Here is a 25,400-nt window from a genome sequence, read left to right as displayed (position 1 = left end):
GACAGGTGAGCCCACAGAGCCCAAAATTTTACTATCTGGCCTTTTATAGAAAAAGTTTGCAGACTCTATCTTTGAGCCTGTTACAGGGCCTGGCTCAATATATGTTAGTTAAATGAGTGAATGAGTTTCAGGTGAGAGTAGGAAACCCTGAATAATCCAGTTTGTTGTGTTGATAGCGGATATTCTCTTGGCTTCCCGTTGGTTGAAAGGGGAGATGAGGAAGAGGTGAACTGAGTTGAGAGTTGTGCCTGCCTCAGTGAGGAACTACTCTGAGCTCTTCAGAAATCCAGGCTTGCTGCCACGTGCTACCCTGGTCCTATGGGAAGCTGGATGCCTAATGACGAGCCAAGGAGGTGTTTGGAGCAGGCACTGATGTATACAGGTAACGCACACACACGCCTGCCAGGGTGTTGGACCCACCCACCTTTTCAGTAAGGGAAGGAAACGTGGGAAGAGGGGCTGTGGTTGGTGAAGCTCCATCTGCATCTCCATGGAGTTTGCCCTCCAGGGCTGATTGGCATTCACTCCCATGCACAGCTGCTGCATCCATTAGGCACCTGGCGGGCTGCAGTCAAGGGCACTGAGACCGTGGAGGGACCCCAGAGGTATTGCAGTCTGACCTCCTGCTCTCAGGCCGGTCAGAGTCACCACCAGCGGTTGGCAGTGCTCCAGAGGTAGGTCAGACTTCACCCGGCCCCAGGGCTTCTGTTCCAGTCACAAGTCTGCCTCTCCTCAAATCACTGTCAGCTGGAACCTTTGAGTCAGCTCAGTGCAGGGAGATTTGAAAGTCATGGATGGAATCAGAGAATCTTTTCCTCCTTGAGTTGGCTGGGACCTTTCTGCTTGCCTAGCATAACATTTCTCGTAGGCCCGGTGGAAGTTTGGATATTCCCAGGGATAGAGGCCTCATGACCTCTCAAAGAAGCCCATCCCACTGCTAGAGCTCCTCCTTTGATTGACCTAGAATTCCCTTCACGTGGTATCGGCCGTTGCTTAAACTCCCAGCAGCTGGGCCCACCAAGCAGGTGTCCTCGTTTTGCATCAGAGCCGCAGCAGCAGATAGAGAATCAGTGGACTCAGAGTCGGGCTGCCTGAGCACCTCCTGGTCTCCCTGTGGACCCAGGATGTGACCTTGAGTGAGTAACGGAGCCTTCTGAGACCCAGGTACTTCATTGGAAATGGAAATAATGTAGTGTCTGACTCAGAGTGGTGTTAAAAGGATCAAATGAGAGAAGGCAGGAGAAACGCCTGGTACAAAGGCACCAAAACCAACCATAGCCATATTGCTGTAAATTACCAGGCAACGCGACCGAGAAAGCTATGCCAGGGGAGTGAGTGGATGTGGGCATGGGGATTGAGAAAGCTCAGAACCTTGGACAAAAGTGTGGGTTCTGAAATGGAAGGGGAATTATATTAAGTGTAATTATAAAACAATGCTTGATGCCAGGCATGGTGGCTCATGCCTGTAATCCCAGCACTTTGGGAGGCCAAGGCGGGCAGATCACCTGAGGTCAGGAGTTCAAGACCAGCCTGACCAACATGGCAAAACCCCATCTCTACTAAAAATACAAAAATTAGACAGGCGAGGTGGCAGGTGCGTGTAATCCCAGCTACTTGGGAGGCTGAGGCAGGAGAATCGCTTGAACCCAGGAGGCAGAGGTTGCAATGAGCTGAGATTGCACCATTGCACTCCAGCCTAGGCAACAAGAGTGAAACTCCATCTCAAAACAAAACGACAATGCTTGGGCATATGAACAGTGTGCTTAAATACATTTATATAGAAACCAAAAGCAATGGAAGGGCGAGGAAGGCTGTGCACAGGGAGAAGCTGAGCTATGGGCAGGCCCAAGGACAGCCTCAGTGGAGCCCATGGCAAGCTTTGGAACTAGCATGGCCATCACTGTTGTCCCGAGCTGGGTGACATGGCCAGGCTTTGGTGCTTCCACACAGATCAGTCATTGCATGTGGGCTGCACTAGAAGGAATGTGCCCTTGGGTTAGGGGACTTAACTGCAGCGGATGTGGTCCCTGCAGGAGCTGAGAGCTGAAATCTGTCTGCTTACAGCACTCCCAGAAGTTGGGGCAAAAGTCCCATCGAAGGGGATCTGGGTGGAGCATCACAGTGTCCACCATAATCCTCCCTTTGGACCTCCAGGACCTACTTCCTATATGTTCTGAGCATCAGTCCTCCGTGTCCTGGGTGGACCTCTCTTCCTGGGAGAAACTTAGAAGGGGAAAGTTGAGGAGACTATTGCTTCTGAGGCTGCAGCTGGCCTCAGGGCCATGAGTTGATAGCCCTCATCTCATCTCCTTTCTCCAGTAGCCACTTTGAGTTCTCACCCTCAGCTAGTGCCTTTGCTGCTCTTATCTGGTTGCATGGCCCAGATCCTCATCCTTGGAGGGTCTGACTCCTAGCCACCATGCCCTTCCTCAGCCCATCACAGTTGGGCAGGGAAATATCAAGAGATGCCAAATGTTTTCCTCCCTGCCTTCACTGTGTACAGCCAACCTGCTTTTCTTGTTGACTGGGGTCAGTCAGCTCCACCAGGATGCTGACTCCACTCTTACTTGCCAATTCCTTGGTCTTGGGATTCTGAAGCATCAGGTAGCACTTGTAGCTTATCATTTAATGGGATTCTTGCTGAGCCCTTGGTGGAATTGTTCTTCTCGGGAACCAGGACCTCTTAACACACAGAGCTCAAATTGTGGGTGCAGAAAGCACAAATTCCCCAAGTAAGTCGCTGAAAGTGAAGGGTCTCTGTATTAGTCTACTAGGGCCACCATTACAAAGAACCATAGTCCGGGTGACAATGGAATTTATGGAAGTTTATTTCCTCACAGTTCTGGAGGCTAGAAGTCCAAGATGAAGGTGTTGGCAGGGTTGATTTCTTCTAAGACTTCTCTCTTTGGCTTGTAGACGGCCACTTTTTTCCCCATGTCTCCTCTGTGTGTGTCTGTGTCCTGATATCTTCTTATGAGGATACCAGTCATATTGAGCTAAGGCCCACCCCATGACCTCATTTGATTTTCATTATGTCTTTAAAGCCTCTGTCTCCAATTACAGTCACATTTTGAAGTAATTGGAGTTAGGACTTCAACATATGAATTTTGTGGGGGACACAACTGAGCCCATAAGAGACTCTTGCTTCCATTCCCTTAGTTCTGAGCTTGCCCATGTATTCTTTCTGTTGGGGACATAGCAGCATATACAGGTCTTTGATTTAAACTGCATATTGCATCCTGGAGGATGACACCTCATCTTTGCAAACTGTGGCCTCAGTTGTACCTTTAATGGCAATTCCAACACTATCATGCCCACGCTTCTGGATAGAGATATGACCCCTGGGTTACCTGATCATGGACTACTCCCTGCACCTTCTTTGCCATAAAGCAGGTTCTCTTGTCTCATGAAGGTCATGTAAGATCTTGTGTCAGGGGATTAAATGATCTACATGCCCTTGGATAGTGGTGTTGGCTGAGGCACTGCAGGCAGGAAAGGCAAAAGCATATCTGGAATATTTGTCTGGTTTTTTCAGAGTGGAAGGGGTCCAATGTAGTCCATTTGCTACCAAGTGCCACATGGTGCCATACTGGGAGCTCAACATTAGTCCCTGCTTCTGTCAGCTTGGATGTCTGGAGGTGGCAGTAGCTGGAACAGCCTTGGTGAGTGGGAGCTCATGCTGTTGGGGCCGTGCAGAGCCTCAACTTTGCTCAGGTGCCCTCATGCCAGCACTCGGGTGGCTGATGGCAGGGCTGGCTGGTGCCAGCTGGCCAAGTTGTTTTGTCGTTTAGTGCTTCTGTGCTGGATGTGTTCTGGTGAGCTGCATGAGAAGAGGGTCTTCACCCTTGATGGCCACTTCCAGGCGTCCAACCATGTCTCCCTCCCAGACCTCCTTGTCCCAGATCATCGGCTTTTCCTCCCTACAAGCTGCTGACCAGCTTGCCAAGATAATTGCCATTGATCGTGAGGCTACCTATATTCCAACCTTAGGTCACAAAGTGGACTTCAGCTTGCCTCCACATTCTAAGCCCCGTGCTGCCACCGTGACCCTGTTTTCAGTACAACACCTGTGGCCATCTGGTTTCTGATGGCATCATCTCCCTTGTGATCAGTGAACTTTGTCCTGCAATGGTGTCTTCTCTGCCATCGGCCTTGGCCTGCAGAGGGGATAGTGGTGGTGGCTGAGGCCTTGCGAACAGGAAAGGCAAAACCCCTGCAGAGAGGAGTCCCCAGTGAAGTTTGAGAGCTGTTTTGGAGGTTCTAGCAGGGGAGTGCGGCTATTCGTATATCTGTGACCGAAGACTGGTCCTCCTCTATCAGGGAAGCTTTGGCACAGCTTCAGGAGGTCACATGGAGTGGTGATGGGGAAGGGGACACCTGACTTGTCAGCAAGATCAGCCGAATCAACCCAGGTGATCACTGCGGTGACAGATGTCACAGCCAGATCGCCTTCACATCCCCCAATGAACTTTGTAATGATGCTGGCACCCCTCTCACCAGCCTATTTATTATGGCGTTAGAAAATGACACATTTGCCATGGCACATATTCATCTGGTGTGTCTTCTGATCTTACACAGCATATCCACCCCAACATACCCACATCTCTGAGCCTTTCAGTCTTCTGTGGAGCTGTCTGTCATGGCAATCCTGGCATGTCAGCCTCATTGAATGTGGGCCTGATTTGATCCGTACTTCCTGCAGACATCCTTGTAGAGTTTGCACCATCACTGGGCATCCTCGTCGGGAGGTGAAATCCGGGGAGTATACTCATACTGTTGGAGTCTCCCTTTTCCAGTCTTTTTTTTTTTTTTTTTTTTTTTTTTTTGAGAGGGAGTCTCACTCTGTCGCCAGGCTGGAGGGCAGTGGTGCATCTCAGCTCACTGCAACTTCTGCCTCCTGGGTCAAGCGATTCTCCTGCTTCAGCCTCTGGAGTAGCTGGCACTACAGGCACCTGCCACCACACCCGGCTAATTTTTTGTATTTTTAGTAGAGACGGGGTTTCACCATGTTAACCAGGCTTGTCTTGAACTCCTGACCTAGTGATCTGCCCGCCTCGGCCTCCAAAAGTGCTGGGATTACAGGTGTGAGCCACCGCGCCTGGCATTCTCTTTTCCAGTCTCATACTTAGACCCCCTTGGTCAGGCACCCTCAGACTCCAGTGCCATGAACACACTTGGGCAGGCTCCTGCTGGCCATGCTTACTGGGTCCTGGAGGTCCTCTGGTGTACACATTCCCAACCGGGTTATGTCGAGATTTAATCCTAATTCTAGGCCTAGCAGTCTAAAGGGGAAATGGGAATCGATTCTGAGGGGCACATGCTGACTTGTAGGGGAGGGTCTCTGTATTGTCTCCAAGCAACGGGGAGAGCTAGTTTTTTGTTGTTTTTTGTTTTTGTTTTTGAGATGGAGTCTCGCTCTGTTGCCAGGCTGGAGTGCAGTGGCGTGATCTTGGCTCACTGCAAGCTCTGCCTCCTAGGTTCAAGTGATTCTCCTGGGGGAGAGCTAGTTTTTAATTGGGAAGGGTGGGCCACCAAGGGGGCAGGGAGTCCGATGATTCAAGAATTTGGGGGTATGAACGTAAACACTGTCATCGTGTATCAGGGCCCTGGCCTTGGTGTGGCAGGCTGGCCTCGCTTGGCCGTGTCACCTTCTTTGGAGCTCAGCCGCTCTGGCTGAGGATGCGCAGCACAGAAGTTCCGCCATCTGAACTAGGCTTTAGCAGAATCACTGTGGCCGGGTGCCAAGAATTGGGCAAAAGTAGAAGCCAGGCTATTGTATAAACCAAACGAGTGGCTGCCACCCCGGCCCAGGTGGTCTCTGGGCTCAGGTAGATATCTAGGATCTGTCTCCTGCCCTTTTGCCTTGCTCTCCTGCTCCAGCCAGCTGTGCAGGATCGGCTGCCCACCCTCACCAGCCCTAGGAGGGCCCCACCTAGGGATGTACTGTCCCCGTCTAGGACATGGCACGCTGACGCCAACAGCTGCTCTACTGTTTGCTCAGGCTCTGCTCAGCTGGTTCCACTTCTGCTGTGACTGCCTGTCTGCCCCACCCCTGCGGTCCTGCGCTGGTGACCTTGGTCCTGGCCAAGTCCAAATACAGACTGGCTGCTCTGGGGCCCATCATGCCCTTTTCTCTAGGTCCTGGTATAGAAAACCTTCATTCAAGCACATGGGGAGGAATAAAGCTACCCACCCACCCGCCTTTCAGAGGGGATTGACATTCTAGAATCTGAATATAATCAAGGCAGCAGCTCTTTTGAGAGACCCTCAGGCTCCAGGAGGAGCAGGAAAGAACCTAAAATCTTCTCGGGTTTAGAACGGGGTCTCAAAGGCTCTGAGGGCCAGCTTGCGTCTTGAACAGGAACAATGGAATTTTCTACTTATGGACTCTCTGCCTGTCTTCAAGAGAAATCCTGCTTTGGGACATGGGCCTACTGAAATGGGCAATTGGTAAAGCAAGCCATGGCCCAGCTCTCAGGAGAGATCAGAGGCCCTGGACCCAGAGTCATGGCTCTACCCCAGAGTTGTAATAAGTCCACTGGATGAGGCCTGGTGGCTGCTGAAGAATGCAAAAGCACCAAGGAATAAACAGTGTTTGGGAGTAGGGGTTGCTCAGAGGATGTGGGTGTGAATGTCTTGTGAGATTCAAGGTAGTGCCCAAATCTTGCCATCTTAACCTTTCCCTCTTCAGCCTTACAGTTCCCATTCTGAAACTGCCCTGACTCTAACCTTTCAGTAAAGAAACTGTGCGTTTGTCTGGAGTGTAGGTCTTGTGGAAGTTGAAGGTCAGATTGACAAGGGTGGAGGTGGGTCCTATTATTAATACATTCAATCCTCTCCTAGGGCAATGATTTTTCTGTTTTTAAATTTTATTGTTTATTTATTTGTTTGTTTATTGAGGTGGAGTCATGCTCATCACCCAGGCTGGAGTGCAGTCAGTGGTATGATCTTGGCTCACTGCAACCTCTACCTCCCAGGTTCAAGTGATTCTCCTGCCTCAGCCTTCCAAGTAGCTGGGATTACAGGCACATGCCACTATGCCCAGCTAATTTTTGTACTTTTAGTAGAGACGGGGTTTTACCATGTTGGCCAAGCTGGTCTTGAACTCCTGACCTCAAGTGATCCGCCTGCCTCGGCCTCCCAAAATGCTGGGGTTAAGGCATGAGCCACCACACCCGGCTTGAGTTTTTTTTTTTTTTATTTTTAAACAGCGTTTTCCAAGTAAACTATAAATACTAAAATGTACTTATTTTAAGTCTACAATTCAATGTTTACTAAATTTATAGAGTTGTACAATCATCACCAGAGTCCAGTTTTAGAACCTTCCATCCTCCTCATATGTTTCCTCCTGCCAATATGCAGTCAGTTCCTGCTCCCCCCAGCACCTGACAACCGCTGATCTGCTGTTTCTATGAATTCGCCTTTTCTAGACATATCATATAAATGGAATCATACAATATGTGGCTTTTTGTGGCTGCCTTCTTTCTCTTAGTATGATGTTTTCGAGGTTCATCTAAGTGGTAGCATGTTTGACTAGTTCATGCCTTTCTACTGCTGAATGTAATTTCACTGTAAGGATACAGCCCATTTTGTTCAACCATTCATTAACTGATGGGCATTTGACTTGTTTCAAGTTTTTTGGTTACTATGAATATGTTGCTATGAGCATTCATGTACATGTCTTTGTGTGGAGAACTGTTTTCATTTCTCTTGAATGGATACCTAGCCATGGAGTTGCTGAATTGCAGAGTAAGTTTATGTTTAACTTTTCAAGAAACTGCCACACTGTTTTTCAAAATGACTGTATCATTTTACATTCTCGCCAGCAATGTAAGAGGGTTCTAGTTTCCACATCCTTACCATATGTGTTATTGTCTTTTTGATTACAGCTAATTCTAGTGGCTATATAACGGTATCTCACAGTGGTTTAAAAATTTCTTTATTGATACATAATATTTGTACATTTTTGTGGAGAAACATATTTTGTTACATGCACGGAATGTAATGATTGAGTCAGGGTATTTTGGGTGCCCGTTACCTTGAGTATTTTTCATTTCTATGTGTTGAGAACAGTTCAAGTCCTCTCTTCCAGCTATTTTGAAATATACGTATGTTGTTAACTTCAGTTACCCTATTCTGCTATTGAACATTGGAAGTTAAACTGTATGTTTGTTCCCATTCACCAACTCTCCTCTCTTCATCCCCCACCCCACTTCTCAGTCTCCAGTAACTATCATTCTACCCTTTTCCTCCACAAGATCAACTTTTTTTTTTTTTTGAGATGGAGTCTCATTCTGTCGCCCAGGCTGGAATGCAGTGGTGCCATCTCAGCTTAGTGCAATCTCCGTCTCCTGGATTCAAGCAATTCTCCTGCCTCAGCCTCCCGAGTAGTTGAGATTACAGGTGTGCACCACCAGGCCTGCCCGATTTTTGTGTTTTTAGTAGAGACAGGGGCTTCACCATGTTGGCCAAGCTGGTCTTAAACTCCTGACCTCAGGTGATCCGCCCGCCTTGGCCTCCCAAAGTGTTGGGATTACAGGTGTGAACCACCATGCCCAGCCAAGATCAACGTTTAAAGGTCCCACATGAGAGTGAGAACATGCGATATTTGTGTTTCTGTGTCTGACTTATTAACATAAGGACCTCTAGTTCCATCACTGTTGCTGCAAATGACAGGATTTCATTCTTTTCTTTGGCCAAGTAGTATTCATTTGCATATATGTACCACATTTTCTTTATCGCCTCAACTGCTGATGGACACTTAGGAATCCATATGTTTGCTATTGTGAATAGTGCAGCAATGAACATGGGGTGCAGGTATCTCTTTGATACACTGTTTTCTTTTCCTTTGGGTAAATATCCAGTAGTGGGATCGCTGGATCATATGGTAGTTCTGTTTTTAGTATTTTGAGAAACCTCAATACTGTTTTCCATAATGGCTGTGCAAATATACATTCCCACCAACAGTGTATAAGAGTTTCCTTTTCTCCACATCCTCACCAGCATCTATTATTTATTTAATAATAGTCATTCTAACTAGGTTAAGATGATATCTCATTGCGGTTTTGATTTGCATTTCCCTGAAGTTTAGTGTTGTTGAGCGTTTTTTTCATACACCTGATGGCTATTTGTATGTCTTCTTTAGAGAAATGTCTATCTGTATCTTTTGCACATTAAAAAAGTTTGTTCGTTTGTTTGTTTTTTTATTTATTTTATTTATATTTTTTTTAGAGACAGGGTCTCACTCTCTCACCCAGGCTGGAGTGTAGTGGCATGACTACAGTCCATGGGAACTTTGAACTCCTGGGCTCAAGTGCTCTTCTCACCTTAGCTTCCCAAGTTTCTAGGACCAGAGGTGTGAACATCATGCCTGGCTAATTTTTTTTTTTTTTTTTCGTAGAGACTTGGTCTTGCTAGTTTGCCCAAGTTGGTCTCAAACTCCTGACCTCAAGCAATCCCCCTGCCTTGGCATCCCAAAGCACCGGGATTACAGGCAAGAGCCTCCACATCCAATTCTTTGTCCACTTTTCAATGGAGTTATTTGATTTTTCTTGTTATTGAGTTGTCTGAGTTCCTTGTATATTCTGGATATCAGTCCTTTGTCCAATGAATATTTTGCAAATATTTTCTCCCATTTGATACATTTTTTTTTTCACTCTGTTGATTGTTTTCTTTGCTGCCCAGAAGCTTTTTAGTTTAGTAGAGTTCCATTTGTCTATTTTTTTTGTTGCCTGTGCTTTTGAGGCCTTAGCCATGAAATCTTTGTCTAGACCAATATCCTATAATGTTTCCCCTATTTTCTTAGTAGTTTTTTTAAAAATTAATTAATTTATTTTGAGACGGAGTTTCACTCTGTCGCCCAGGATGGAGTGCAGTGGTGTGATCTCGGCTCACTGCAACCTCTGCCTCCTGGGTTCAAGCAGTTCTCCTGCCTCGCCCGCCTGAGTAGCTGGGACTACAGGTGTGTGCCACCATGTCTGGCTATTTTTTTGTACTTTTAGTAGAGACGGGGTTTCACCATGTTAGCCAGGATGATCTTGATCTCCTGACCTCGTGATCCGCCTGCCTTGGCCTCCCAAAGTGCTGGGATTACAGGCGTGAGCCACCACGCCCGGCCTTCTTAGTAGTTTTATAGTTTTGGGTCTTATATTTAGGTCTTTAATCCATATTGAGTTGACTTTTGTATATGGTGAGAGAGAGGGGTCTAGTTCCATTCTTCTGCGTATGGATATCCAGCTTCCCCAGCACCATTTATTGAGGAGTATGCCCTTTCCCCAATGTATGTTCTTATTGCCTTTGTTAAAAATCAGTTGGCTGTAAATATATGAATTTATTTCTGGGTTCTTTATTCTGTTTCCATTAGTCTGTGTGTCTCTTTGTATACCAATAACATGCTGTTTTGTTTACCATAGTCTTGTAATATATTTTGAAGCTAGGTAGCATAGTACCTCCAGCTTTGTTTTTTTTTGCTTGGGGTTGCTTTGGCTATTCAGGCTCCTTTTTGGTTCTGTATGAATTATGGGACTTTTTTTTTTTTTTCTAATTCTGTGAAGTATGATGTTGGTTGTTTTTTGTTGTTGTTGTTATTTTTTTATTTTTTATTTTTTATTTTGCAATAGAGTCTCACTCTGTCATCCTGCCTGGAGTGCAGTGGTACGATCTCGGCTCACTGCAACCACTACCTCCTGGATTTAAGCTATTCTCCTGCCTCAGCCTCCTGAGTAGCTGGAATTACAGGTACTTGCCACCACACCATGCTAATTTTTTGCATGTTTAGTAGAGATGGGGTTTCACCATATTGGCCAGGCAGATCTTGAACTCCTGGTCTCAAGTGATTTGCCTGCCTCGACCTCCCAAAGGGCTGGGATTATAGGCATGAGCCACTGTTCCTGGCCTGATGCTGGTATTTTGATAGAGATTACATTGAATCTGCAAATTACTTTGGGTAGTATGGTCATTTTAACAATATTAATTCTTCTGATCCATGAGCATGGAATGCCTTTTCATTCGTTTGTGTACTCTTCAATTTCTTTCATCAGCTTTTTGCAGTTTTCCTCGTGGAGGTCTCTCAACTCCTTTGTTAAATTTATTTCCGGGTATTTTATTTTTTGTCTGTTGTAAATTAAATCGCTTTCTTGATTTCTTTTTTAATATTTCATTATTGGTGGATAGAAATGCTACTGAATTTTGAATGTTGATTTTGTACCCCACAACTTTACTGTATTTATTTATCAGATCTAGGAGTTTTTTGGTGGAATCTTTAAGTGTTTCTACATATAAAATCATGTCATCTGCAAAAAGGAAAATTTTGACTTCCTCTTCTCCAATTCAGATGCCTTTTATTTCTTTCTCTTGCCTGATTTCTCTGGCTAGGGCTTCCAGGCACGGAAGACATTCCTTTCATGTTGAATAGGGATGCTGAAAGTGGGCATATTTGTCTTTTTCCAGTTCTTAAAGAAAAGGCTTTTTAGCATTTTTCCATGTAGTATGATGTTAGCTGCGGGTTTGTCATATAAGGCCTTTATTATGTTGAGTTATGTTCCTTCTCTGCCAAGTTTGTTGAGAATTTTTATCATGAAAAGATGTTGAATTTTACCAAATGCTTTTTCTGAATCTATTGAGATAATCATATGTTTTTTGTTCTTCATTCTGTTGATATCATGTATCATGTTTATTGATTAATTTGCATATGTGAACCTATCCTTGCATCCCTGGGACAAATCCCACTTGATCATGGTGTATTGACGTACTAGTGGATTCTATTTGCTAGTATTTTGTTGGATAATTTTGTGTCTATGTTCATCAAAGGTATTGGTCTGTAATTTTCTGTTTTGTGTGTGTGTGTGCATATGTGTGTGTGTGTGTGTGTGTGTCTGTGTGTGTCCTTGTCTGGTCTTGGTATCAGGGTAATGCTGGCCTCATAGAATGAGCTGGAGAGAATTCCTTCTTCTTCAGCTTTTTGGAATAGTTTGAGGGAAAATTGGTGTTAGTTCTTCTTTATACATTTCATAAAATTCAGCAGTAAAGCCATCCATTCCTGGGATTTTCTTTGTTGGGAGACTTTATTACTGATATAAGCCTGTTACTCATTATTGGTCTGTTCATGTTTTCTGTTTCTTCTTAATTTAGTCTTGGTAGGTTGTATGTGTCCAGGAATTTATCCTTTCCTCTAGGTTTTCCAGCTTGTGCATAGTTATTCATAATAATCTCTGATGATCTTTTGTATTTCTGTGGTGTCAGTTGTAATGTCTCCTTTTTTTTTCCTGATTTTGTTCATTTTGGTCATCTCTCTTTTTTTCTTGGTTAGTCTACCTGGTTTATCAATTCTGTTTCTTTTCAAAAAAACCAAATTTTCACTTTGTTGAAACTTTGCTTTTTTTTTTTTAGTCTCTCTTTTATTTAGTTCTGCCCTAATCTTTATTATTTATTTTCTTCTAATTTGGGGTTTGGTTTGTTCTTGTTCTTCTGGTTCCCTGAGGTGTGTTGTTAGATTATTTACTTGAAGGCTTCTTATTTTTTTGATGTAGGTGTTTATTGCAATAAACTTCCTTCTTATCACTGCTTTTTCTGTATTCCATAGGTTTCCAAATATTGTGTTTCCATTTTCAATTGTCACAAGAAATGTTTTTATTTCCTTCTTAATTTCTTTATTTACCTAGTAGTTGTTCAGGAGCACATTGTTTAATTTATATGTATTTGTATAGTTTCAAAAGTCCCTCTTGTTATTGATTTCTAGATTTATTCTATTGTGGTCTGAGAAGATACTGATTTCTTTGTATCTTAAGGTATAATTTCAGTTAAAAAAATGTATTGAGACTGGTTTTTATAGCTTACCATTGGTCTATCCTGGAAGGTGCTCCATGTGCTGTGAGAAGAATGTATATTCTGCAGCTGTTGGCTAAGATGTTCTGTAGATGTCTATTAGTTTGATTTGATCTAAAGTGCAGTCTGTCTTTAGTGGGAGAGATAGACTTCTAATATTATTTGCTTTATATATCTGGATGTTCTGGTGTTGGGTGCATATATATTTAGAATTGTATCCTCTTGCTGAATTGATCTGTTTATCATTATATAATGACCTTTGTCTTCTTTTACTGTCTTTGACTTAAAGTCTATTTTTTCTCACATAACCATAGCTACTCCTGCTCACTTTTCATTTCCATTTGCATGGAATATCTTTTTCTATCCCTTTATTTTCAGTCTATTTATAGGGAAAGCAGGTTTCTTGTAGGCAACACATAGTTGGGTCCATTTTCTTCCTCGATTCAGCCTGTTTAGATCTTTTAAGTGGAAAATTTAATCCATTTACATTCAAGGTTATGATTGATGTTTAAGGACTTATTCCTGTTACTTTGTTATCTGTTTCCTGGTTGTTTTGTATATGCTTTGCTCCTTTCTTTCTCTGTTTTTATTTTGTTTTTTGTAGTGGTAATATTTGAGTCCTTTCTCTTCCTCATTCGTGTGTTTGCTCTCCCAGTCCTAACCATAGGACTCCCTTAGGAATTTCTCATAGGACCAGTGTAGTAATTACAAATTCCCTCACTTTTTGCTTTTCTGGGACAGACTTTATTTCTCCTTCATTTATGAATGACAACTTTATATGGGTCTAGTATTCTTGTCTGACAGTCTTTTTTTCTGTCAGCAGTTTAAATATATCATCCCATTCTCTCATTCTGTCATCTCATTCTGCTTAGCCTGTAATGTTTCTCTTGAGAATTCTGCTGTTAATTTGTTGGGGGCTCCCTTACATGTGAGTACATGCTTTTCTTTTGCTGATTTTAGAATTCTCTCTTTGTCTTCGACTTTTGACAGTTTGACTGTAATGTGCTGTGGAGAAAACTTCTTTGGATTACATCTTTTTGGAGATTGCTGACCTTCCGTTTGTGGGTATCCAAATCTCTGGCTCAACTTGAGAAGTTTTCAGCTATTGATTTGTTAAATAGGTTTTCTATGCCTTTGGGCTTCTCTTCACCTTCTGGAACTCAAAATTAGAATGTCTAGCCTCTTTATGGTGTCCTATATGTCACCTAAGCTTTATTCATTCTTTTTTTTCTTCTTCTTTTGTCTGACTGGGCTATTTCAAAAGACCTGTCTTCAAGTTCTGAAGTCCTTTCTTCTGTTTGGTTTAATCTATTGTTGAAGCTCTTGAATAAATTTTTTTACTTTATTTTATTCATTGAATTATTCAGTTCCAGGATTTGTTTGGTTCTTTTTTATGAAAGCAATCTCTTTGGTGAATTTCTCATTCATATCCTGAATTGTTTCTTCTGATTTCTTTGTATTGTTTATCTGTGCTCTCTTGTATCTCACTGAACTTCTTTCAGATCATTATTTTGAATTCTTTTTCCAGCATCCCATAATTTTGTTTTTCATTAAAAATTGCTGCTGGAGAATTACTGTGTTCCTTTGGAGGTGTTATATTTCCTTACTTTTTCATGTTTCTTGCCTTCCTATGTTGATATCTGCACATCTGTGTAACAGTTGATATCTGCACATCTGGTATAACAGTTGCCTCTTCCAATTTTTGGGTTAGCTTTCATAGGGGAAGACATTTTTCAGAAGATGTATCTATAGTGTTGGTTTAGTAGGGCACTTTAGCTTTGATTCTGCATGCATGCAGTAGTGTAGTCTCCATATGATTTCCTCAGCTGTAAACAGTGTCAGTGGTATCTGTGATTTTCTCAGTGGCTTAGGCTGTGGTTGTTAGCAGAGGCTGTGATGAGGTTTTCCTAGGGACAGGGATGCCTGGTAGGCTAGTCCTCAGTCACCAGTGGTGGCAACAGCAGGCTGAGTGTGCCTGTCCTTGGGCTTCCAGGTGGTGTACCAGATCACCTGTTTTAGCATTTCCAAGTGGGCCAATTCTGGGACTTCCAGGAGGCTTACTCAGGTGTCAGCAGTGGGCAGGGTGGCTGAGTGGGTCCTCAGGACCCTGGACAGCATGTGTGGCATGGGTGATGGCTGCAGTGGTGGTGGGACAACACTCAGGCTCCCATGCTGCTCCTAGGCAGCATGTGCTTGTGTTAGTGGTTATTGTAATGGTCTGGGTAGGCCAGACCCCAGGCCCTCAGGTGACACATGAGGGTAGGTGCCAGCTGTGATGGTAGTGGTAAGCTGGGTGGGCCAGTCCTCAAGCCTCTGGGAAAAGTCACAGATGCCAGTGGTGGCAGATGGGGAAAGGTGATCCCAGGCCCTTGGGGAACATGCTTGGGCATTGAGGGAGGGGCTCCAGGCCAGGCAGGCCTGTCCTCAGGCTTCTTGGTGGTGTACATGAATGCAGGCTGTGGTGGTCAGAGTAGGGTGATCCCCAGGCCCTATGGTGGAGTACCTGGGTGATAGCAGCAGAGATGGCTGAGGGCAGAAAGAATCTATCCTTAGGGTGATGCGAGTATGCTGAGAACCTGCTGTTAGGGGGTGTGGGGTTGCCGTCATTGGCAGCAGCTGCAGGTAGGCAGGCAGGCAGCTCTTAGAATCTGGACAGTGTTTGGTTTGGCCCCCGGTGGAGGTGGCTACAGTGGCAGCAGTGGGAGAGCCAGTCCTCAAGGCACATTCAAGTATGTGATGGCCCCGTTGCTGAGGAGTATAATGTTGCTGCCAGTGGCAAGTACTTTGGACTTTGCCAAAGTGGCAGCAGCAGTGGCAACTGCAGGCTGGGAGGGCATGTCCTCAGCGAGCATGAAAGCTTTCTGTAGCTCTGCTGCTGATAGGCTAAGAGTTGCTGTCAGTAGCAGGGGCCCAGGTAGGTAGGTTTCATGCTTTGAAGAGTACATATTTTGGCTCCCATCGTCCTAGGGCAGTCTTCCCAGAGTACTGCAGTGCCCATTCCCTGGAGTGCAGGACACTATGTGTGCTAGGGAGCTGGGGATCTTGTCACTTTGCTGGATTCAATTGGCAACATGCCAGTGCAGCCCTCTGGGTGGATACGAGGGGATATCAGTGGGGCTCCAGGGATGTAAAGATGCAGGGGCTATTGGGCCCCAGGGCAGGATGCAGTCTGGTAGGGGTTGAGCCCTCAAAATGGTTCCCTGATGCAACTTCTTAAAACTGAGTGTGTGTGGGACACAGCATGAACTTTCTCTCTGGAGCAATGCCTTTATGTGGTCTCTGGGCAGCTCCCTATGGGAGTCTCAAGGCCCACAAAGGTCAAGGAGTTCTCTTGTGCCTAGGGTTATAGGAGCCCACAGTAAGAATGTGGATAACTGGGGATTTCTCATTTACCTTTTCCCTATCCACTGGGGATATCTGGCTGAGCTGGCTGCCTTGCTTCCCCCTCCTTCTATGCCCTGGGTGTTTCATGTCACATTTCTGCCAAATTCCAGTGTTTTAGATGCTCTATTTGAAGTGAGATTTTCTACTTACTATTTTGGTTCTTCTTTGCAGAGGAGGCGAGTGTTGAATGTCTTTAGTCAGCCATCTTGAACCTTCATTTCTCATTGTGGTTTTAATTTGCATTTCCCTAATGAATGGTGATGTTGAGGATTTTTCATGTGAACATTAGCCATTTGTATGTCTTCTTCGGTGAGATGTTTATTCAGTTTTGTCTATTTTTAATTTGGATTTTAAAATTAATTTGGCTTCTAATTATTGATGAGTTCTAAGAGTTATTTATATATTCTGGATAGAAATTATTTATCAAATATATGATTTGCAAATATTTTCTCCCAGTCTGTGTTTTTACTTTTCATTTCCTTAATGTTATTTTTTGAAGCAAAAATTTTAAAATTTTGATGAAGCTCAATTTATCTTTTCTTTTATGGATTGTGTTTGTGATATTGTATCTAAAAACTCTTTGCCTAACCCAATGTACAATTTTTTTTCTGGTAAGTTTTCTATTAGGAGATTTATAGTTTTAGTTTACATATTTAAGTTTATAATCCATTTTGAATTAATTTTTGTTTATGGTGTGAGGTAAGGGTTGAAATTAATCCTTTTGCATATGGATATCCAGTTGTTCCAGTTCCATTTGTTGAAAAGACTGTTCTTTCCTTATTGAATTGCCTTGACACCTTTGTTATAAATCAGTTATCATGAATGTAATAATGGACACTCAGGTATATTCCATTGATCCTATCCTATGCCAATACCACTTTACCTTGATTATAGAAGTTTAACAGTAAGTTTTGAAGTCAAGCAGCTCTTCAACTTTGTTCTTCTTTTTAAAATTGTTTTGACTATTCTGGGTCATTTGCTTTTCCATATGAATTTTGGGATCAACTAATCAATTTCTACAAAAAAGTCCTACTGAGATCTCGATAGGGATTACATTGAATGTATAGATCAATTTAGGGAGAATTGTCATCTCAACAATATTGAGTCTCCAATCTATGTGCATGGACTGTATCTCCGTTTATTTAAATTTTCTTTATCTCAGCAATGTTTTACAGTTTCACCATACAAACCTTCCATTTCTTTTGTAAGATTTAGTCTTAATTTTTTAAATTCTTTTTGATATTATTGTGAATGGGATTTTTTCTTTATTCCATTTTTTCAGATTATTTGTTAGTATATAGAAGTGTGGCTTTGCATATTAATCTTGTGTCGTGTAAGCTTGCTGAACTCATTTATTAGTTCTAGCTGTGTGTGTGAGTGTGAGTGTGTGTGTATGTGTGTGTTCCTTAGGTTTTTCTCCTTACAGGATTGTGTCATCTGTGAATAAACAGTTTTACTTATCTTCCAATCTGGATACCTTTTATTTATTTTCCTTGCCTGACTGCACTGGCTAGAACTGACAGTACAATGTTGAATAGAGTGGAAGGGATGGACATCCTTGCCTTGTTCCTGATTTTAGGGAGAAAGAGTTCAGTATTTCAGTGTTGCATATGATGTTAGCAATGGGCTTTTTGTAGCTGCCCTTTATCAAGTTGAGGATTTTCCCTTCTATTCCTACTGTGTTAAAAGTTTTTATTATGAGTGTTAGGTTTTGTCAATTTTTTTCTGCACCTATTAAAATGATCATGTGCATTTTGTTCTTTATTCTACGAATATGGTGTCTTACAGTAATTGATTTTCAGATGTTAAACCAACCTTGTATTTCTGGGACAGATCCCAGTTGGTCATGGTGAATAATCCTTTTATTATATTGCTGCATTTGGTTTGCTAATATTTTGTTTAAAAACCTTACATCTATGTTCATGAGGGATATTAATGTATAGTTTTTTTTCCTTGTGATATTTGTCTCACTTTGGTATCAAGGCATTGACAATAAAATGAGTTTTCTAAAAAAGTTTGTAAAGGATAGGTATTATTTCTTCTTTTGATATAGGTACTTGATAGAATTCATCATTGAGGACTCGGCTCTGTAGAAAGATTTTTAAATTACTATTTTTTAAAATTCATTTTTTAATGAATTATATTAGTCAAGGTTCTCCAGAGAAATGGAACAAATAGGAAATATGAACATATACAAGAGGGGACTTACTGTGAGAACTGACTCATTCAATTAGGGAGGCTAAGAGGTCCTACAATATGCTGTCTGCAAGAGGGAGAACAAGGAAGGCCGGTAGAGTATAACTGGTAGGAGGCTGAAGGCCTAGGGACTAGTGAGCTGCTTGGTCTAAGTCCTGAGTCAGAAGGCCCAATACCCTGGAGTTTTGATGTCTGAGGGCAGGAGAAGATGGATGTCCTAGTTCCAGAAGGAAGAGAGAATTTGCTCTTTCCTACCATTTTGTTTTATTCCTGCCCTCAACAGATTGGGTGATGCCTGCCCACATTGATGAGGGCAATCTTCATTACTGTCTACTGATTCAAATGCTAGAAACACCCTCATAGACACACTCAGAAATAATGATTTACCAGTTACCTGGGTATCCTTTAGCCCAGTCAGGTTAACACATAAAATTTATCATCACATTAATTATAGATGTATTCAGATTTTCTGCCTTTTTGAGTCAGTTGGTCATTTGTGTTTTTCTAGGAATTTATCAATTTCACCTAAATTGCCTAATTTATTGGCATAAAGTTGTTCATTGTTTTTCCCATAATCCTTTTAAGCTTCAGTTGGCAGTGACGTTCCCTCTTTCATTACTGATCTTGGTAATTTGTGTCCTCTTTCTGTCTTATCAGTCTAGCTAAAGATTTGTCAACTTTGCTGATCTTTTAAAGGGATTAACTTTTGGTTTCATTGATTTTTTTCCTTATTGTTTTACTGCTTTTGATTTCTTTGGATTTGGGTTTAGTTTGCCTCTTTTCAGTTTCTTCAGGCGGAAAATTGAGTTAATAATTTGATATCATTTTAATAATATAAATGTTTAAAACTATTTTATTTTCCTCTAAGCACTGCTTTAGTGGCATCCCATAAATTGTCTGTTTTTTGTTTGTTTGTTTTGTTTTGTTTTGAGACAGGGTCTTACTCTGTCACCCAGGCTGGAGTGCAGTGGTGCCATCTCGGCTCACTGCAACATCCACCTCCTGGGTTCAAGCGATTCTCGTGCCTCAGCCTCCCTGGTACCTGGGATCACATGCATGTGCCACCATGCCCAGCTAATTTTTGTATTTTTGGTAGAGATGGGTTTCAGCATGTTGGCCAGGCTGGTTTTGAACTCCTGACCTCAAGTGATCCATTCTCCTCAGCCTCTCAAAGTGCTGGGATTGCAGGCATGAGCTGCCACTCTGGGCCCCAAAAATTTTGTTTTCTTTTCTTATTTTTTGAGACAGGATCTTGCTCAGTCACCCAGGCAGGAGCGCAGTGGCCCAATCTTGGCCCACAGCAAACTCCACCTCCTGGGTTCAAGTGATTCTCCTACCTCAGCCTCCTGAGTAGCTGAGACTACAGGTTCGTCACCATGCCTGGCTAATTTTTGTACTTTTTGGTAGAGAAGGAATTTCACCATGTTGACCAGGCTGGCTTTAACCTCTGACCTGAAGTGACCTGCCTGCTTTGGCCTCCCAAAATATTCGAATTACAGGCATGAGCCACCACGCCCGGCCTATTTTCATATGTCTTATTTTTGTTTTCATTTAGTTAAAATACTTTCTAATTTTCCTTATGATTTTTTTCTTTGACCCATGAGTTATTTTGAAGTGTGATGTTTAATTTCCAAATATTTAGAGATTTCCCAAATTTCTTTCTTTTGTTAATTTCTAATTTAACTCCATTGTAATGAGAGAGCATACTTTGTATGGTTTCAATTCTTTAAAATTTATTGAGACTTGTTTTATTACTTAGAATACAATCTATCCTTGAGAATGTTCCAAGTGTGCTTAAAAAGAATGTGTATTCTGCCTCAACTTGTTTTATTGCTTAGAATACAGCCTATCCTTGAGAATGTTCCAAGTGTGCTTGAAAAGAATGTGTATTCCTCTCATCAAATGAGTATACTATAGATGTTGGTTAGAACAAATTAACTGATAATATTATCTTCTATATTCTTGCAGATTTTAGTTATTTAATTGATTATTAATAGTGGGGTATTGATATCTCCAATTATGATTACTGAATTGTCTGTCCCTTCACCTTCTTGAATTTTTATTATTTATTTATTTATTATTTAAAAAACACTACTTCCCATTTTCCCTTTCAGGAATATGAAAATTTTAATTGTGGTTAAAAAACATACATTTTGCTATTTTAACCTTGTTTTATTTTTTGAGACGGAGTCTTGCTCTTGTCACCCAGGCTGGAGTGCAGTGGTGCTATCTTAGCTCACTGCAACCTCCGCCTCCCGGGTTCAAGTGATTCTCCTGTCTCAGCCTCCCGAGTAGCTGGGATTACAGGCACATGCCACCACACCTGGCTAATTTTTATAATATTAGTAGAGATGGGGTTTCACCATGTTGGCCAGGCTGGTCTCAAACTCCTGACCTCGGGTGATCCACCTGCCTCAGCCTCCCAAATTGCTGGGATTACAGGCGTGAGCCACCATGTCCGGCCCATTTTAACCATTTTTAAGTGTATAGTTCAGAAGTGTTAAGTGTATTCACTTGTTATGCAACAGATCTCTAGAACCTTTCCATCTTAGAAAACTGAAATTCTATATTCATTGAACAACAGCTTCCATATTCTTCTTCCCCTATCCTTTGGAAACCACCATTCTACTTTGCAGTCTACAAGTTTGATTGCCTACTTTAGATATCTCATATAAGTACATATATAATATATATAAATATTAGTATATCATATAGCATTTGACTTTTTGTGACTGGCTTATTTCACTTACCATAATATCTGCCAGGTTTATCCGTGTTGTAGCATGTGACAGGATTTCCTTCTTTTTAACACTGGATAATATTCCATTATATGTATATACCATATTTTCTTTATCTCACCATCTACTGATGGACGTTTAGATTGCTTTCACCTCTTGGCTATTGTGAATAATGTTGCAATGAACATCTTTTTTTTTTTTTTCACATAGGGTCTCACTCTGTCACCCAGGCTGGAGGACAGTGGCACTACATGGTTCACTATAGCCTTGATCTCCTGGGCTCAAGCAATCCTCCTGCCTCAGCTTTCTGAGTAGCTGGGACAACAAGTGTGCACAACCATGTCTGGCTAATTTATTTTTCATTTTGTAGAGATGAGATCTCCCTATGTTGCCCTGGCTGGTCTTGAACTTCTGGGCTAAAGTGATCCTCCTGCCTTGGCCTCCCAAATTGCTGGGATTACAGGCACGATCCACTGCACCTGGCCTAATTTTTGTTCATTATTACTTCTTACCTTTTGGGTCTCTTTCATTAGGTTTCTATATATTTATAATTGTTATATTTTATTAATAAATTGATCTCTTTAATCATTACAAAATGTCCCTCTTTATCTCCCTTTGTCTTGGATTGACATAGCCATTCCAGCTCTATTATGTTTACTGCTTGATGGTATATCTTTTTCTATCCTTTCCTTTCAATCTAGTTGTGTGTTTTAATCTAGAAGAGGTTTCTTGTATATACCATACTGTTGGATTAAAAAATAAAAGTCAGTCTGACAATTTCTGCCATTTGATTGAAGTGTTTTATCCATTCACATTTAATGTCATCATTGGTGTGACTGAATTCATCTTTCATATTGCTTTTTGTTTTCTATTGTCCCATTCCTTTTTGCTTCCTTTGTTTCTTCTTTCCACTTTTTTTGTGTTAGATAATTTTTAGCATTCTGATTTATTTCTTGGCTTAAATTTTTTTAAAAAGTTTATTACTCGTTTATTTTTTTCCTTTAGTGATCAATCTGGGGATTACTATATGCTTAATTTATCACAATATGCTTCAGATTAATACTAATTTAATTCATGTAAAATACATAATCTTTACTCAAATATAGGTCTATTTCCTCCTCCATCCTATATGCATATATATGTACATGTGTTATAAGACCAAGAATACAGTGTTATATTGTTTTCTCCAATTTTACATCTTTTAAAGGGAAAAAATAATATAGTTTTTTATATTATTTATATATTTACCTTTTTTTGGTGCTTTTCATTTCTTTGCATGAATTCAAGTCTGATGTTATTTCCTTGCAGCCTAAAGGGTTTCCTTTAGTGTTTCTTGTAAGGCAGGTCTGCTAGCAACAAATTATCTAGTTGCTTTTTGTTTGAGAATGTCTCCATTTCAATTTTATTCTTAGAGGGATACTTTTAGTGATATAGAATTCTTAGTTGACAGTTTTTTTTTTCTTTAGCACTTTGAATATGTTACTGCACTGTACTTGGGTTTTCCTTGTTTGTGATGAAAAGGCAATCATTAATCATATTGGTGGTCCCCCTTGTATGTGATGTTTTCTCTTACTGTTTTCAAGATTTTCTCTTTGTACAACTGCATTATGATAAATCTAGGGTGGACCTCTGTGTTTATCCTTCTTGTGGTTCATTAAGCTTCTAGAATATATCATATTTTTCATCAAATTTGGGAAATATTTGCCATTATTTCATTATAATTCTCTATCTCCTTTTTGATGGTATTGTGAAGTATTAATTGGTCTTCCTACTTCCTGACACACAACTCCTAAAACTCTTGGAATCTCTGGAGTAATGTGGCTTTGTATGCTAATTACAGGTGGCTGGAAGCTCCAGGTGTCTTTAGGATGGGGACTGGTCACTTTAGGATGGTGACTGGTCACAGAAAAAACCAAGGCATGATTAGAGGGCTGCAAATTTCAGCCTCACCCCCACAACCTCCAGGATGGGGAGAGGGACTAAAGATTAAGCTAATCACTAATGGCCAATGATTTAATCAATGATGCCTATGTAATGAGGCTTTCATAAAAACCCAAAAGGACTGGGTTTGGAAAGCTTCCAGATAGCTGAATATATGGTGATTCCCAGAGCTAGCATGACTGGAGAGGGCACGGAACCTCCATGCCCCTTCTCTCATACCTCACCCTATGCATCTCTTCCATCTGGCTGTTACTAGTATCCTTTGTAATTACCTTAATGATAAATCAGTAAATGTAAATAATGTAGTTGTCTGAATTTTGTGAGCCACTCTAGCAAATTAATTGAACCCAACAAAAGGTTCAGGGGAACCCTCAATTTATAGTTGGTTGGTCAGAAGCTCATGCCACAACCTGTGCTTGCTACTAGTGTCTGAAGTGGGGGCAGCCTTGGAGACTGAGGTCTTAATCTGTGGGATCTGATGCTATCTCCAGGTAGACACTGTTAGAACCAAATTGAATTAGAGAACACTCAGCTGGTGTCCACTGCAGGATTACTTGCCTGGTGTGTGTGGATAAACCCAAATACCTATGGGGCCACAGAAGTATTCTGTGTTGTGAGACTATAGTAGGAGAAGCTGAGTTGGTTTTTGCTACATCGTCTCCTTTCTCTCTCTCTCTTCTTCTAGAATCCCCATTTCTCATATACCAGTATACTCAATATTGTCCTACATACCTTCAAGGTTCTGTTCATTTTTCTACATTCATTTTCCCCATTTATTTCAGATTGGATAATTTCTATGATGTATTTTCAAGTTTGTTAATTCTGTCTCCTGGTCCTTTCAATTCTGGTGTTGAGTCCCTCTAATAGTTTTTTCATTTCCATTATTGTGCTTTTCATTTTCAGAATTTCTATTAGGTTCTTTTTAATAATTTATATCTCTGTAGATATTCTTTATGTTTTGAAGCATTGTTGTCATACTTTCTTTTGATTTTTTAAATGACAGTTACCTTTAGCTTCTTTTTTAAGAAAACACATTTACAATAGGTGCTTTGGTGTTTTTGTCTGCTAATTCCAACATCTGGCCCCCCTTAGACAAAATTTCTACTGACTGCTTCCTCCTTCTCCTTTCTTTTCTCTTTTTATTTATTTATTTATTTTTATTTTTTGAGATGGAGTCTCTGTCGCCCAGGCTGGAGTGCAATTGTGCGATTTCAGCTCACTGCAACCTCCGTCTACTGGGTTAAAGCGATTCTCCTGCCTCAGCCTCTTGAGTAGCTGGGATTATAGGCGTGCGTCACCATGTCCAGCTAATTTTTGTATTTTTAGTAGAGACAGGGTTTCACCATGTTAGCCAGGCTGCTCTCAAACTCCTGACCTCAGGTGATCTACCCACCTTGGCCTCCCAAAGTGCCTCCTCCTTTCTCATCATGCTTTCTTGTTTCTTTGCAGATCTCATAATTTATTGTTAAAAATGGAATATTTTAAGATTATATATTCTGGTAACTCTGGATTTTGAGCCAAGGTGGTGGTTGTAGCTGTTTGATTGCTGTTTAACAACTTTCCTGAACAATTTCTGTGGTGTCTATTTTATTGCAGAAGGCAGCTGCATATGTCTCCATTCAGTTCTTAAAAATTCTTTGTTTTGTTTGATTTTAAACCTGGATCTCTAGGACTTACCCCTGTGTCTGTACAGTCTGCTAGTCAGCCAATGATTGCCAATGTTGTGCTCATCCACCTTGGGCAAGTAATGCTTCCACCTTCTACTGATATATCAGTGTGTGCAGGTAACATGTTGAAAGTTCAATCTGCTCTGTATTTTTCTTTCGTGTCTCTCAGCACATGTATGCATGTTCACAGTCTGTCCGGAAAGTCTGGAGAGCTTGGGCCCTCTCAGGTCTCCCCTGCTTGGACGTGTCAAGAGTTTATCAAAGCTTCCTATTGTTGTCTCATTTCTGTATTTCCCTGTGAAATTTCTGGCTACTCTGCTGGTCTGTGCTTGCCCCAGTCAGAACTTCAATCCCAGGCTAGCTGAACTGATCATTCCTGTTCATTTGCCACTGAGATTGCTACTGTTTCTGACAATGCCATTGGGTGTGGAGTTTTTCAGTGCTCCACTCCAATCAAGCCAGCCCCCTCTGGCATCAAAACTCCTGGTTTTCATGACTTGACTGGTTCTGGGAGAACAGATCAGGAGTGGGAGATGGGAGCAGCCCCAGGCAAGAATGCTACTTACTTCCACTTTTCTTATCTGAATAACCAGTTCTCGATTTGGTGCGATTTACAGGTTCTGCAACAGATGTTTTTTTGTTTTGTTTTGTT

This window comes from Nomascus leucogenys, chromosome 22a (genome assembly GCF_006542625.1).
Source record: "Nomascus leucogenys isolate Asia chromosome 22a, Asia_NLE_v1, whole genome shotgun sequence".
Taxonomy (NCBI): Eukaryota; Metazoa; Chordata; class Mammalia; order Primates; family Hylobatidae; genus Nomascus; species Nomascus leucogenys.
The sequence above is the reverse complement of the archived record's forward strand: the minus strand, read 5'-3'. Positions refer to the sequence as shown.